The sequence below is a fragment of the Sorghum bicolor genome, chromosome 6, assembly GCF_000003195.3.
Source record: "Sorghum bicolor cultivar BTx623 chromosome 6, Sorghum_bicolor_NCBIv3, whole genome shotgun sequence".
In the NCBI taxonomy this organism is placed as follows: domain Eukaryota; kingdom Viridiplantae; phylum Streptophyta; class Magnoliopsida; order Poales; family Poaceae; genus Sorghum; species Sorghum bicolor.
In genome coordinates, this window is record NC_012875.2 from 8,338,297 (window position 1) to 8,348,996 (window position 10,700).

At 39.6% G+C, this 10,700-nt stretch overlaps 1 long non-coding RNA gene across 1 annotated transcript; it reads left to right on the forward strand.

Moving 5' to 3' along the window:
- On the forward strand, positions 2,719-6,330 carry LOC110436603. Its single transcript, XR_002454408.1, has 3 exons — positions 2,719-3,100; positions 4,094-4,653; positions 5,887-6,330. It is a non-coding gene; the product is annotated as an uncharacterized LOC110436603 (long non-coding RNA).

Sequence of the window (10,700 nt, forward strand, 5' to 3'; positions counted from 1 at the left end):
TTTTTTTTGTTTTTTGGGTTGTTGTCTTTTTGCGAAATTTCAACTTTTTCTTTTTATTTTTTTGATATTTTTATTTTACTTAGGAGCACTAAAGAAGTAACCACAAAAAATTTGAGCTTAAACAAGTGAAAGACGTGGCCTGTGGAATTTTCTAAAGATTGTGAAAAATGTAAAAAAAACTTCAGGAGATGAAAACACAAACTTTGGAGGTGAATTTGGGGATTCTAAAATTGTTGATCCCGCTCGTGGCGGGGACAGAAAGATTTGAAATTTTTGTCTGATCAATTTTGATATATGGAACGTCGAAGTCGGAGTTCGTATGCCCAAGTTATAGCTGTTTTACGAACGGACTCCGAATGAGAGGACAAAACGGTCCGGCAGTGGAAAAAATTTGCGGGGGTGGCTAGAAAGTGATGGAAACGCTGGGGAAAAACACACAAACTAGACTCTAACAAGACGTAACCAGCAACAAGACCTCGACCAGGACACAAACTCAACACTATGGACTGTGAAACTGAAATATACAAAGGCTATGGCGTGGAAGGGTTGTAGGACAGGAAAACAATATGACACTGGACTTACGGGACGACACAAGAACACTCGAAACTAAGGATAGATGTGAACCTAATGGTATACCTGAAGCTTTGAATACCACTTGATGAGAACAAGAGTGACCTGATCTTCCAAAAGGTTCTAGAACTCTCGATTTGGTGGAAACGAGACACAAATCGATCCGGCTTTCGAACAACACGATCCGAAACCCCGCAATCGCAGCACCACGTCTCCTCTGGTTATCAACCGACGCTGCATGGTTGACCTCACCAAGAAGGCTAAGTCCTTTGCCTGCGAATCAAAGAACACAAGCAAGAACAAGGAAGAATGCAACCAATTTGCAGATAAAAGATTAATCTCACAAGTTGGGGTCTCACAAATCGATGAAACAGCAAAACTGCTCTTGACAGAATAATCTAAGCAAAACCCAAAACCTAACGAGAGTGGCAGCGGATATATATAAAGGTCTAAGGGTCGTCGCCACCCCTGGACGTGCCCCCCTAATGGGCTCAACAACGATACATGGCCCAACGGCACAAAAATGGTGACGTAGCACCGGAACGGATTCTGGATGCTAACTTGTTTCGAAGGTTCCCGATGACTCAGAAGGAATTTGGACCTCAAAATAACGCCACTGGTTTCTTTATGAAATTATCTTTTCAACCATGGGTAGAACATCGAAAACGGAGTCCGGGTGCGTCCTCGGTGTTCGTTTTACTCCTCGCTGGTCCTGGACTCCAAAAGAGGCTCGAAGTCGACTCGGTTTGGGCCTCCTCCTTGACTTGGGCGCCCTTGTTGGTTCTCCTGGCCTCCAAGCCACCCTTATGTATCCCTTGGTCCTCTCCATGATTTCTAAACACAATATAATCATTAGGTAGTAATTTATTCTCGAAATCATACAAAGACTTACTTAGTAACGAGCTCACCAATAAATTTAATTGTCGTGCGCGAGCTCTTGTGATTGGACCTTGAATGTCCAGCAGAGGATTATCTTGTGCATTCAAAGGAGTGATGTCCTCATCAATGTAGTGAGGCAATCCTACATTCTTCTCCCATTAAGAAGAAGGACCTAGGATGTCCGACTATAGATTGCTCTGTAGGCAACCAGATATTCGAGAACACCTTATGTGATCTTGGAGCAAGCGTCAGCGTCATGCCCAAGATGGTCTTCGACAAACTCGACTACTCCACGCTCACTCCAACAACAATGTGCTTGCAACTAGGTGACCAATCAGTCCGCTACCCTGTAGGGATAGCAGAAAATATTCTGGTAAAAATCCGTGACTTTTTTGTTCCTGTAGATTTTATGGTACTTGACATGCAGGAAGAGAGGAAGATACCTCTTATCCTTGGGTGACCATTCCTAAACACTGCAAATGCAACCATCAACATTGGAGCTGGAGATATAATATTCACCATTAATGGGCAAGAAGAGCGACCCGAGCAATGCAAGACTCTGAAGGATCAAGAAGAACAAGATGCATCAACATCTCCGATAGCGGAGATCAATCATAAAGAATAATTCAACTGGAGAAGTCCAAGTTAGTGGACTTAAAAATCCTGAACCTTCGCCGGGAGGTAACTCGGTAGTTATCAGTAATTTAAATTCTCGCATTAAATAGCATATTTATTTTTTGTACAAATTGCATTATTAAGAAAACTAAACATAAGCATACCTAAAACCTAAGCCCCATGAAATTAGAACTAATGGAGCTTAAAATCTCCGTCAGTGAAATTTACTGTGGTGGCGGAAAATTATAAAAATACTATCATTAGAATTCTATTTTTTCATAGATTTACAGAAGTAATTTAGTTTTCATCCTCATGTCATTATACGGTAGAAACACGGGAGACATGTGGGACTCACACATATCACATCAAGTCATTTCACATCACATCACCACCCACCAATTATCACTACACTCCATTTTCTTTAATCACATGCATGTCCTTTACTCTTTTCCCACTCCACTCACTTATTCAACCGTGGGGGAGGACACACATGGACCAGAACACTCCACACATGCATGTTCTCATCCTGTCCAAAGTAGAGGGCCAAAGGGGCCATGGTGGGGCCAGCCGGCCCCACACCCTTGCTAGCTGGCGCCCCCCTTTCTCCTCCTCGTCACATCCTTCTCTTACTCCCTCACTCACTCATCCCAAGTCCAGAGAGCTCTACCTTTGCTCTTTTTCAACTTTGAAAATTCAACACCCACAAATAATCATCGTTTGCTAAGGGAAATAAGTGAGAAAAAATTAGGAGAGAGTGTGGAGCAAGATCATCAAGTGGAAACCTCCTCTCCTCTCTCTCTTGTTTCACTAATCTTTGAGTTCTCATCTTCTTGTTGTTCTTGCTTTGTTCTTCGTGTTCTTTAGGCAAGATGAATTGAAAAGTTGGAGGTGCACTCAGGAGCATCAGGAGACCACTCTCCTTCCGCAACACCCGAAGCTGTTCATCATCTTAAGTACCTTCGTTTGCTGGTTTTGGAATGGACATCGATCCTCCCAAGTATCACACCCCGTCATCCTCTTCCCAACGGGAAGAGAGGTATGAATTAACGGACCTTAATCAAATTTCATTACCACTTAGGCCTCAAGTTGAGATATTTAATGTGGTAAAAACAAAAGAGTTTACTCATACCCCAATACTGGATAATGCTTTGCTCCATGAAACCGGAATGGATTCTGAGTTTGAGCTTATTTTTAGAATGATTGGATGGGAAGATGCATGGGAAATCACTAAACAGGGTAGCAAGTTACTCACTATAGAATTTATTAGCTCCCTAGACTTCGATGATGATAATGTTCTATTTAGGATGTTCAACAAATTGTTCACTCTCACATGGAAAACCTTTAGTATAGCATTAGGATTTTCGGAGCAGTGTGTAGTGAATATAGCTGATGTTAGAGATTTTAATAAAGATGTTTTTTGGGAGAACATCACTGCTAAGAAACCCGAGCGTAAACAAAAATATACCACTAAGGAAGTCCACCATCCTACACTGAGATGTATGCTTAAATCGCTAGGTTTTACTTTCTTTCCTAGAGAGGAATTAAACACCATCAGACAGGATGAGCTGCATTTATTGTACATCATGATTAAAAAGAGAAAAGCATCACCTGTGAAACTAATGTTGAGCTACTGGAAAACCATGCCTTCCATGAGAAAGTATAGTATTTCTTTCACATCTTGGATCACACGTTTAGCTACGAGCTTAGATTTACTGTCAAAAGCTATACTCACATTTGTTCCTGATGTCGGTAGAGTTATTGGATATGATTTTTTTCTTTTGTTCTCATATGCTAAAATGACGTGATAATAAAGTAATCATGATTTATAGGAAATACCGTAATGAGTACGACCTGCCTAACCGGGAACTAGCAATTTATTCTGTCGATAGTTTTACTTTTCTGGAAAGCACTAACATTAGTAAGTATCCATCAGCACGCATCAGCAGAGTGCCCAGGACTGCATACACTAGGACTGACCCCACACCATCGGGTCTAGCTTATTTTCATTACATTAACTTTGATGATCCAGGTGCTTCACATGAGCCACATCAGCCGTGGTCCACCCACTCAGGATGGGAGGACCAAGCCACATATCAGCAAGGAGAGTCTTGTACATCCACAGGATGGGGAACATTCCCCACACAGGAGCCAGACAACACCGGACAATATTTTTAGAGAGGTCATGCATCATTTTCTGTGTATATAAATACGGACTACACTAGTGGACTGTATCCGTTCCATGCACCACCGGCAAATGACTACATGCTGCCACCTGAACAGCACTTCGAGACTCCCATTAACGATTACCCGGCCATGTCCATGCATTTCACTAACCTTCAGCAGGGACAGCAGATGATAAACGACACTTTGCACCGACACGAGCAGTGGCAAAATCATATTGATGATAGGTTTCGGGCAGCAGGAACAGTGGCAGCACCAGGCGGACCAGCAGTTCAGACAGCTATACCATGGACAACAGCACATGTAGACTGGGTTGGAGTACCTAATAGACCAGATGGGGTACCCACCACCACCTCCACCATATTATTGAGCTCAGCAACATGCAGCTTGGGGGAGAGCCCCCACAAGGTGAGAACCTTTTCACCTCTGTATATATTATATCATTTATCTTTAGTATTTATTCCGGTATTTACTTTTCAGTATTTAAATTCTATCATTAAATTAGAGTAAGTTGATTTGCCTTTAATTTTGTACTTTACTGACTTATTCAAAAGAGAGAGAGAGAGCAACTAAAATCTGCAATTACTTAGTACTAGAACTTAAAATTCTCCTTTGAATTATATGAAGTTTATCTACCTGGATAATTTATTCTGAAACCTGATATCTATGGGTAGCATAAAACTTGTGATTCAGTCTAACTAATTGGCAGATATGATATAAAAAGGTTTGAGCTAGTATATGTTTCGTTCTGAGTGATAGCTAAGCTCCAGATATTTTGCAAGAATTAAATCAAGCAATATGATAATTCATCTTGCTAATATGATTTGAGTAGGCTATTTTGTTATGCGTTCATGATTAAATCCACAAGCACAAAAAGGGTTTTACTCTATGTAACAAATTCTCTCTTAGAAGTCTACAAGAGAGTGTGGGCTATAAAATTAAAAGATACCATACTAGAGAAGTATAAGCCCAAAAGGTGCCAGACAAAAAGGGTATGTGCCAAATTAAAAGAAAGAGAGTAAAACAAGGGTTGTAAAGACACCCGCCTGAGAGAAAAAAATGGGTACAAAAAGTATCCATTGGGGAGATAGCCCACATTTCTCAAAAGACAGAAAAGAGATAATACTGCATAAGAGTTTGAAAATATAATTTAATCACTAGCACATTCAGTCATGATGTATAGCTTAGTAGTCCACTGCGATCTTATTAGTAGACTCTCATGGTTTTCCAAATAATGAATAAAACCTCTGGAGTAATGCATGAACGAAGAATAAAATATATACAGTGCTTGCTTGCTTATTCTATCTTTCAATCACCTAAGATTTAGTTAAAGTTGAAAAGCCCCACGTTGAAAGGAATAAGGATAAGTTTGAAAGATAGATCGATGAATTATAATCCGGAGAAGAATTTTAAATTCAATGCTGAAGTATTTGTTGGTTAAACATGAGAAACCCTATTTCAAGTCAACTTCGCAAAGGGACTAGCAAAGACTTAGCTTGGGGGTATTGTTGATGCTCAATAATTGCCAATTCTATACCGTCAACTATCACTTAAAAAGAAGCAATAATAGAACCATAGGGGTTATATCTCACAAATTCTACGAGTTTTGTTGAATTGTCTAATTTTTAGAGAATTATCCAGAAAAGACTAAAAAGAAGGATTAGAGTGAAAATCTGCCACGAAACTTATCCGTGACGCAACAACACCGCCAACAAGGTCAGGAAGGCTCTAGAAGACACCCGAAGCAGCGGGACCGGCAGAGGCCACCAGGTGGGGTTAGCCAGACCCACCATGGCGCCATTCGGCCCCTAGGGTTAGGGTTTGGGTGTCCCCTTCCGGAAGCTTCCTCCACCACCTCCTACAATGTATTCTGACCCTTGGTTAAGTTGGTTTGATCCTGCGGCGCACGTGCACTCCACCAGGCTATAAATAAAGAGGCAGACCCCCCTTTAGAAGGGAACCAATTCATTTCTCTTGCTTCATTTGTCAAGAGTAGTCAGAAGTTAGGGTTTCTAGAGATTAGAAGTAAAGCTCTTGTTCTTTAAGTTCTTAGTATAGGCGTCTATCAAGATTCAAGTAGCGATCGAGCGCTCCGCTCGGGATTCTAGATCTGTCTTCTAGAAATTGGTAATATTATCTTGTATTTCATTATGACTTTGCTCTACTTTACTATATTGCTACTTATTCAGTTCTTAGTTTATTCTAGTTGCATAGATATAGATGTGGTTTATGATGATTATCATTATATGATCGTAAAGCACCTGATTCAGTACTCGAGTGAGTTAGGTGGTGCACATTATGTAGACATGGTGTCTAGATATATTGTGTACCTATGGAGGCACCCTGATGTGCCGGGTCTTGTGGTAGTCAATGCAGGTGACAACTTGTTGGTATAAATTAACTGCATTCCTTTAAATAAGATTTAAGTAAGATTATCCGCAAGCACACAGATATCGTACCAATGTCACATTTTACCTAGGGGGTTTTAAATATCGTATCCACAGGGAAGGTCTATATGTAGGACTTATAACTATAACTTATACTATTGGTGTGAACGATAACCCGAACTATAATCCTACTCATAATAGGGATAAGTCACTTCATAAAGAATATAAGATAAATAATGATCAGTCATCATAAATAGATAAATATCAGAGCTCTTCTAGTCAAAGTAATTGCTAGCCAATGGATAAACTCATGAATAAATACTAAGGTAATTCTATAACTATGTCAATGAATAACTCTAATTAGTGAAATTACATCTAGAAATCATTGTTAAGTCAACCCTATATCGTAATCACATGCAAAGAGGCATCAACTAATGAGGGTTTTAAGATGCAACCATCACCTCCTTTGCGACCGCGCCCAAGCTAGTCCTACGTACGGGGGGTGGACTATAGAGGAACCAATGTAGCTATCACCTACGTGGACTACCACACGACCTGGCACATCAGGGTGCCCTCGCAGATAGAAAAGATATCTAGACACCACGTCTACATATTGTCTACCATCTACCCACCAATTGATTGGGTAAACGCTATACGAGCAATTACATGGATTCAATAAGATCAAATCAACTATCCTAGACATATAACCAATGTAGACAATGACTATTGCAATTAAGAATATATAAGAGATGAGGAACAATGTTGCTTGAATTATAATATTGAATACAATAAGAGAAAGGTACTAGAGCTATACCGAGCTCCGTGCTCTAGACACACGCCAGGGTCTTCGGATCCCGCTGAAGAACTAGAACTCTTCTACTTCTAATCTAACTAGGCTAAAACTATGAACTAGAGAGGCTCTGATGAACTAGAGACGGCTCTTGATGAATGGATCTCCAAATGACTTGATGCCTTCAGGGGGTCTGCCCCTTTATTTATAGCCCGGTGGGATCAACGTGCGCTGCAGGATCAAACCGACTTAACCAAGGGCCAAGATGACTCCTCGGAGGCGGTGGAGGAACATTCCAGAAGGGGGGCCAAAACCCTAACAGGCGTGCACCGGTCGGCCCCACCTAGCGGCCTATAGCCCCCGGTTTCTTTCGGTGTCTTCGAGAGTCTTCCCACGTCCCGTTCGTGATCTTTTTCATGGCGGATAAGTTTTGTGATAAACATGCACTTGAATCCCTCTTTTCAGCTTTTTTGGAAATATACCCTAGAAAATATAGAATATGCAAAACTTGTGGAAATTGTCAGTTTAAACCCTAGAATAGTGTGTTTTCATGTTCTCCTTTGGGTTTAAAGTTCTAATAAAAGTTGACGTTATTGACAGTCAATAATTCCCCCAAGCTTACCTTTTGCCAGTCCCTTAGCAAACCAAACCCAAGTAGTATATGTATTTGGATCAAGAGTTGCTACAATGTTTTTATTCTTTCCAAGTACACATGCTCCCAAACAAAGATTCTCCTCCGGATTAGTTAATAACTGCTCTAATCTTCAAACTTACCCGTTTTACCCTTAACCATGGGGCTTTACAACTTTTGCACGAGTCTTGAGCAATTAGAAGATAGAATAATCAGGTCAAGCACTATGTCTCAAACTCTTTGCAAAACCATAATTCTAGAGTTTTTATAAGTTTTTAGAATAAAACTCAGAGCTTAATTGTATGACACCCTCAAGTCTCTCAATGTATGCGGTATTTATGGTTCTCTCTTGAGGCATTAATGATGCTATGCCTCCTATAGCTAAAGGTAAATATGGTGGAGCTTATAGGAGTGCTAATAACAAGGATAGGCATACTTGCAATGCATGTATTGTGAAGTCACCTAATGGATCCATAGAGAATCAAGGCATACATTCAAACCAAGATGTGTATGGAATATGGCAGATAGGTGCATTTGTGGTATTTGTGGCTAATTTCTATTTCTTTGGGAATTACTCTGTATTGAAACTTTTCAGGAAAGACATGGGCTATCTTTATTCTTATTTTTTTTTATTCAGGGAGGCGGGCTTCTAGTACCCATTGTTTTAATTATTGGGACACTTGTCCATCTTTTACTCCCTTTTCTTCTCTTCTTCTTCTTCTCTCTCTCTCTCTCTCTCTTTTCAATAACTTTCCTTTTGCATAGCCACATGCATCCTTTGACTACAATATGGTATTTGGAGAGATAGCAATAAGTACTTAGAGCAATTAAACAAAGGTTGTCCTATGGGTTCAGTTTATGTTGGTGTTTACTCCCAGTGTAGGAGAATAATGCATATGTGAACTGGAGTGTGTACGTGATCTTAGTTTTAAAAGCATGACAAGACTGTTGTAAGGTATACTACAAAGGTTGACTAAACTCAATGCAAAGCAAGCAACATAAATCTGCAAAAGTTTTACTAACTCTAGATGTATATTATATATGGCTTTGGTAGGAATCCAAACTTGTCATACAAGAGCTCATCATGTTGGATTTTAGGTTTTCAAAATAAATCTCCAGGACTTAGTAATGCTAGGAATAAGATAAATAGAAGCTCCGACTTTCAATGATTATATCAACCAACTACCTAGACTTAGCTCAAACTTATGCCTCCACAAGTTCCAGGTTCAGAGTAAACCTTCAAATTAAAACAGTCATGTCCAAAACTTGAGAGAATCTACCGTTGAAATCTAGGTACTTGTATAGAATTATAACAGAGCAACTATTCGTCATCTACAAGATAAAATTTTTATGTTAATCAATTTTTTTTAGCTCTAGTTTAGACTGACTCTAAACAGACTCTAACACTTAACTAATTATAAACTCACAAAAAGACTCTATGACTTGTGGACCTTTATGTGCCCACATATTTTTGGTAATTTTGTGACTATAGAAACTCAAAATCACTTAGGTATAATTACCTGATAACTAGGGGATGCTCCTCCCCCAAGCTAGATGGTTGCAATACTTGGTGTAGACGTTCTTCAGAGCGAGCTAACTAGTAGCGGACTTAGTGGGCGCACTGATAGACTCTCTCCTTGCTAAGATGTTATTCCTGTCTATATACTCTCCACAAAGAGAAACCAAAACTCGAGGCTCGAATTTGTTAATGGGTTAGCGATCAGCCAAAAAGTAATTGATTTCCTTTACGAGCTAGTTTTATTGTTGTATAATTTAAATAGGATTTCAATTTTCTCTTCTTTTTGAATTTTACATTTACAATGCAGGAATTTAAATATGAATGATATAATTTTATCATTTTTATTTTATACCACCACAGCAGATGTTCCTTCAGAAAATACCATAGGGTATCCACATGGGGCTTTGTGATGCCATGAGTAATGCAGTAAATATTTTGTTGTTTTTATATCTTTTAGTGTGTAAACAAAATTATGCTACTAAATAAATTACAAATGCATTTAAAGAGATAACTACCAATCTAATCTTATGGCTAGGGTATGGAATTTAAAATCTACCAACATGACTTAAATAGAGGAGAACACTTACTTAGTGGGTTCATCGTCTGAGGTAACCTGAGTCAACTCCCTGTTTCATGGTGATGCGTCACGTGCCTTCTTACATCTTGTTTCTGTCTCTTTTGCTTCTCTCTTTTCTGGCTCCAGCTCTTCAATTTTATTCTCTTTCTCCCATGCTTCTAACCATGCTGATAGCTAGGGGATGTTCTCCCCCAAGCTAGATGTTTGCTTATGGTTGATCATTGAAGCTGAGTGGTCCTCATGGAGGAGCTCATGCTTATAAGAGCAAGTGTTGCATGGAATACTTCAATCTCATCACCCACGAAGTTACTTCATTCATACAGGGGTCAGCTGTATGTTAGAAAGGTCTACTTCATGTGATGAAGATGAAGATTCCTTGGTAAGCTGGCTCTTGGAGTCATCCTGCAAAAAGATCTCACAAAACACCAAAACTCGTGGAACGGTATTAGGATAAAATGTTAATGATTATCATTCTTGGAGGACTGGGTGTTGTGGTGGTTTCAAAGTATTTTTAAGACAGCAGTATTGTAGCAGGATGCTCAGTTAATATT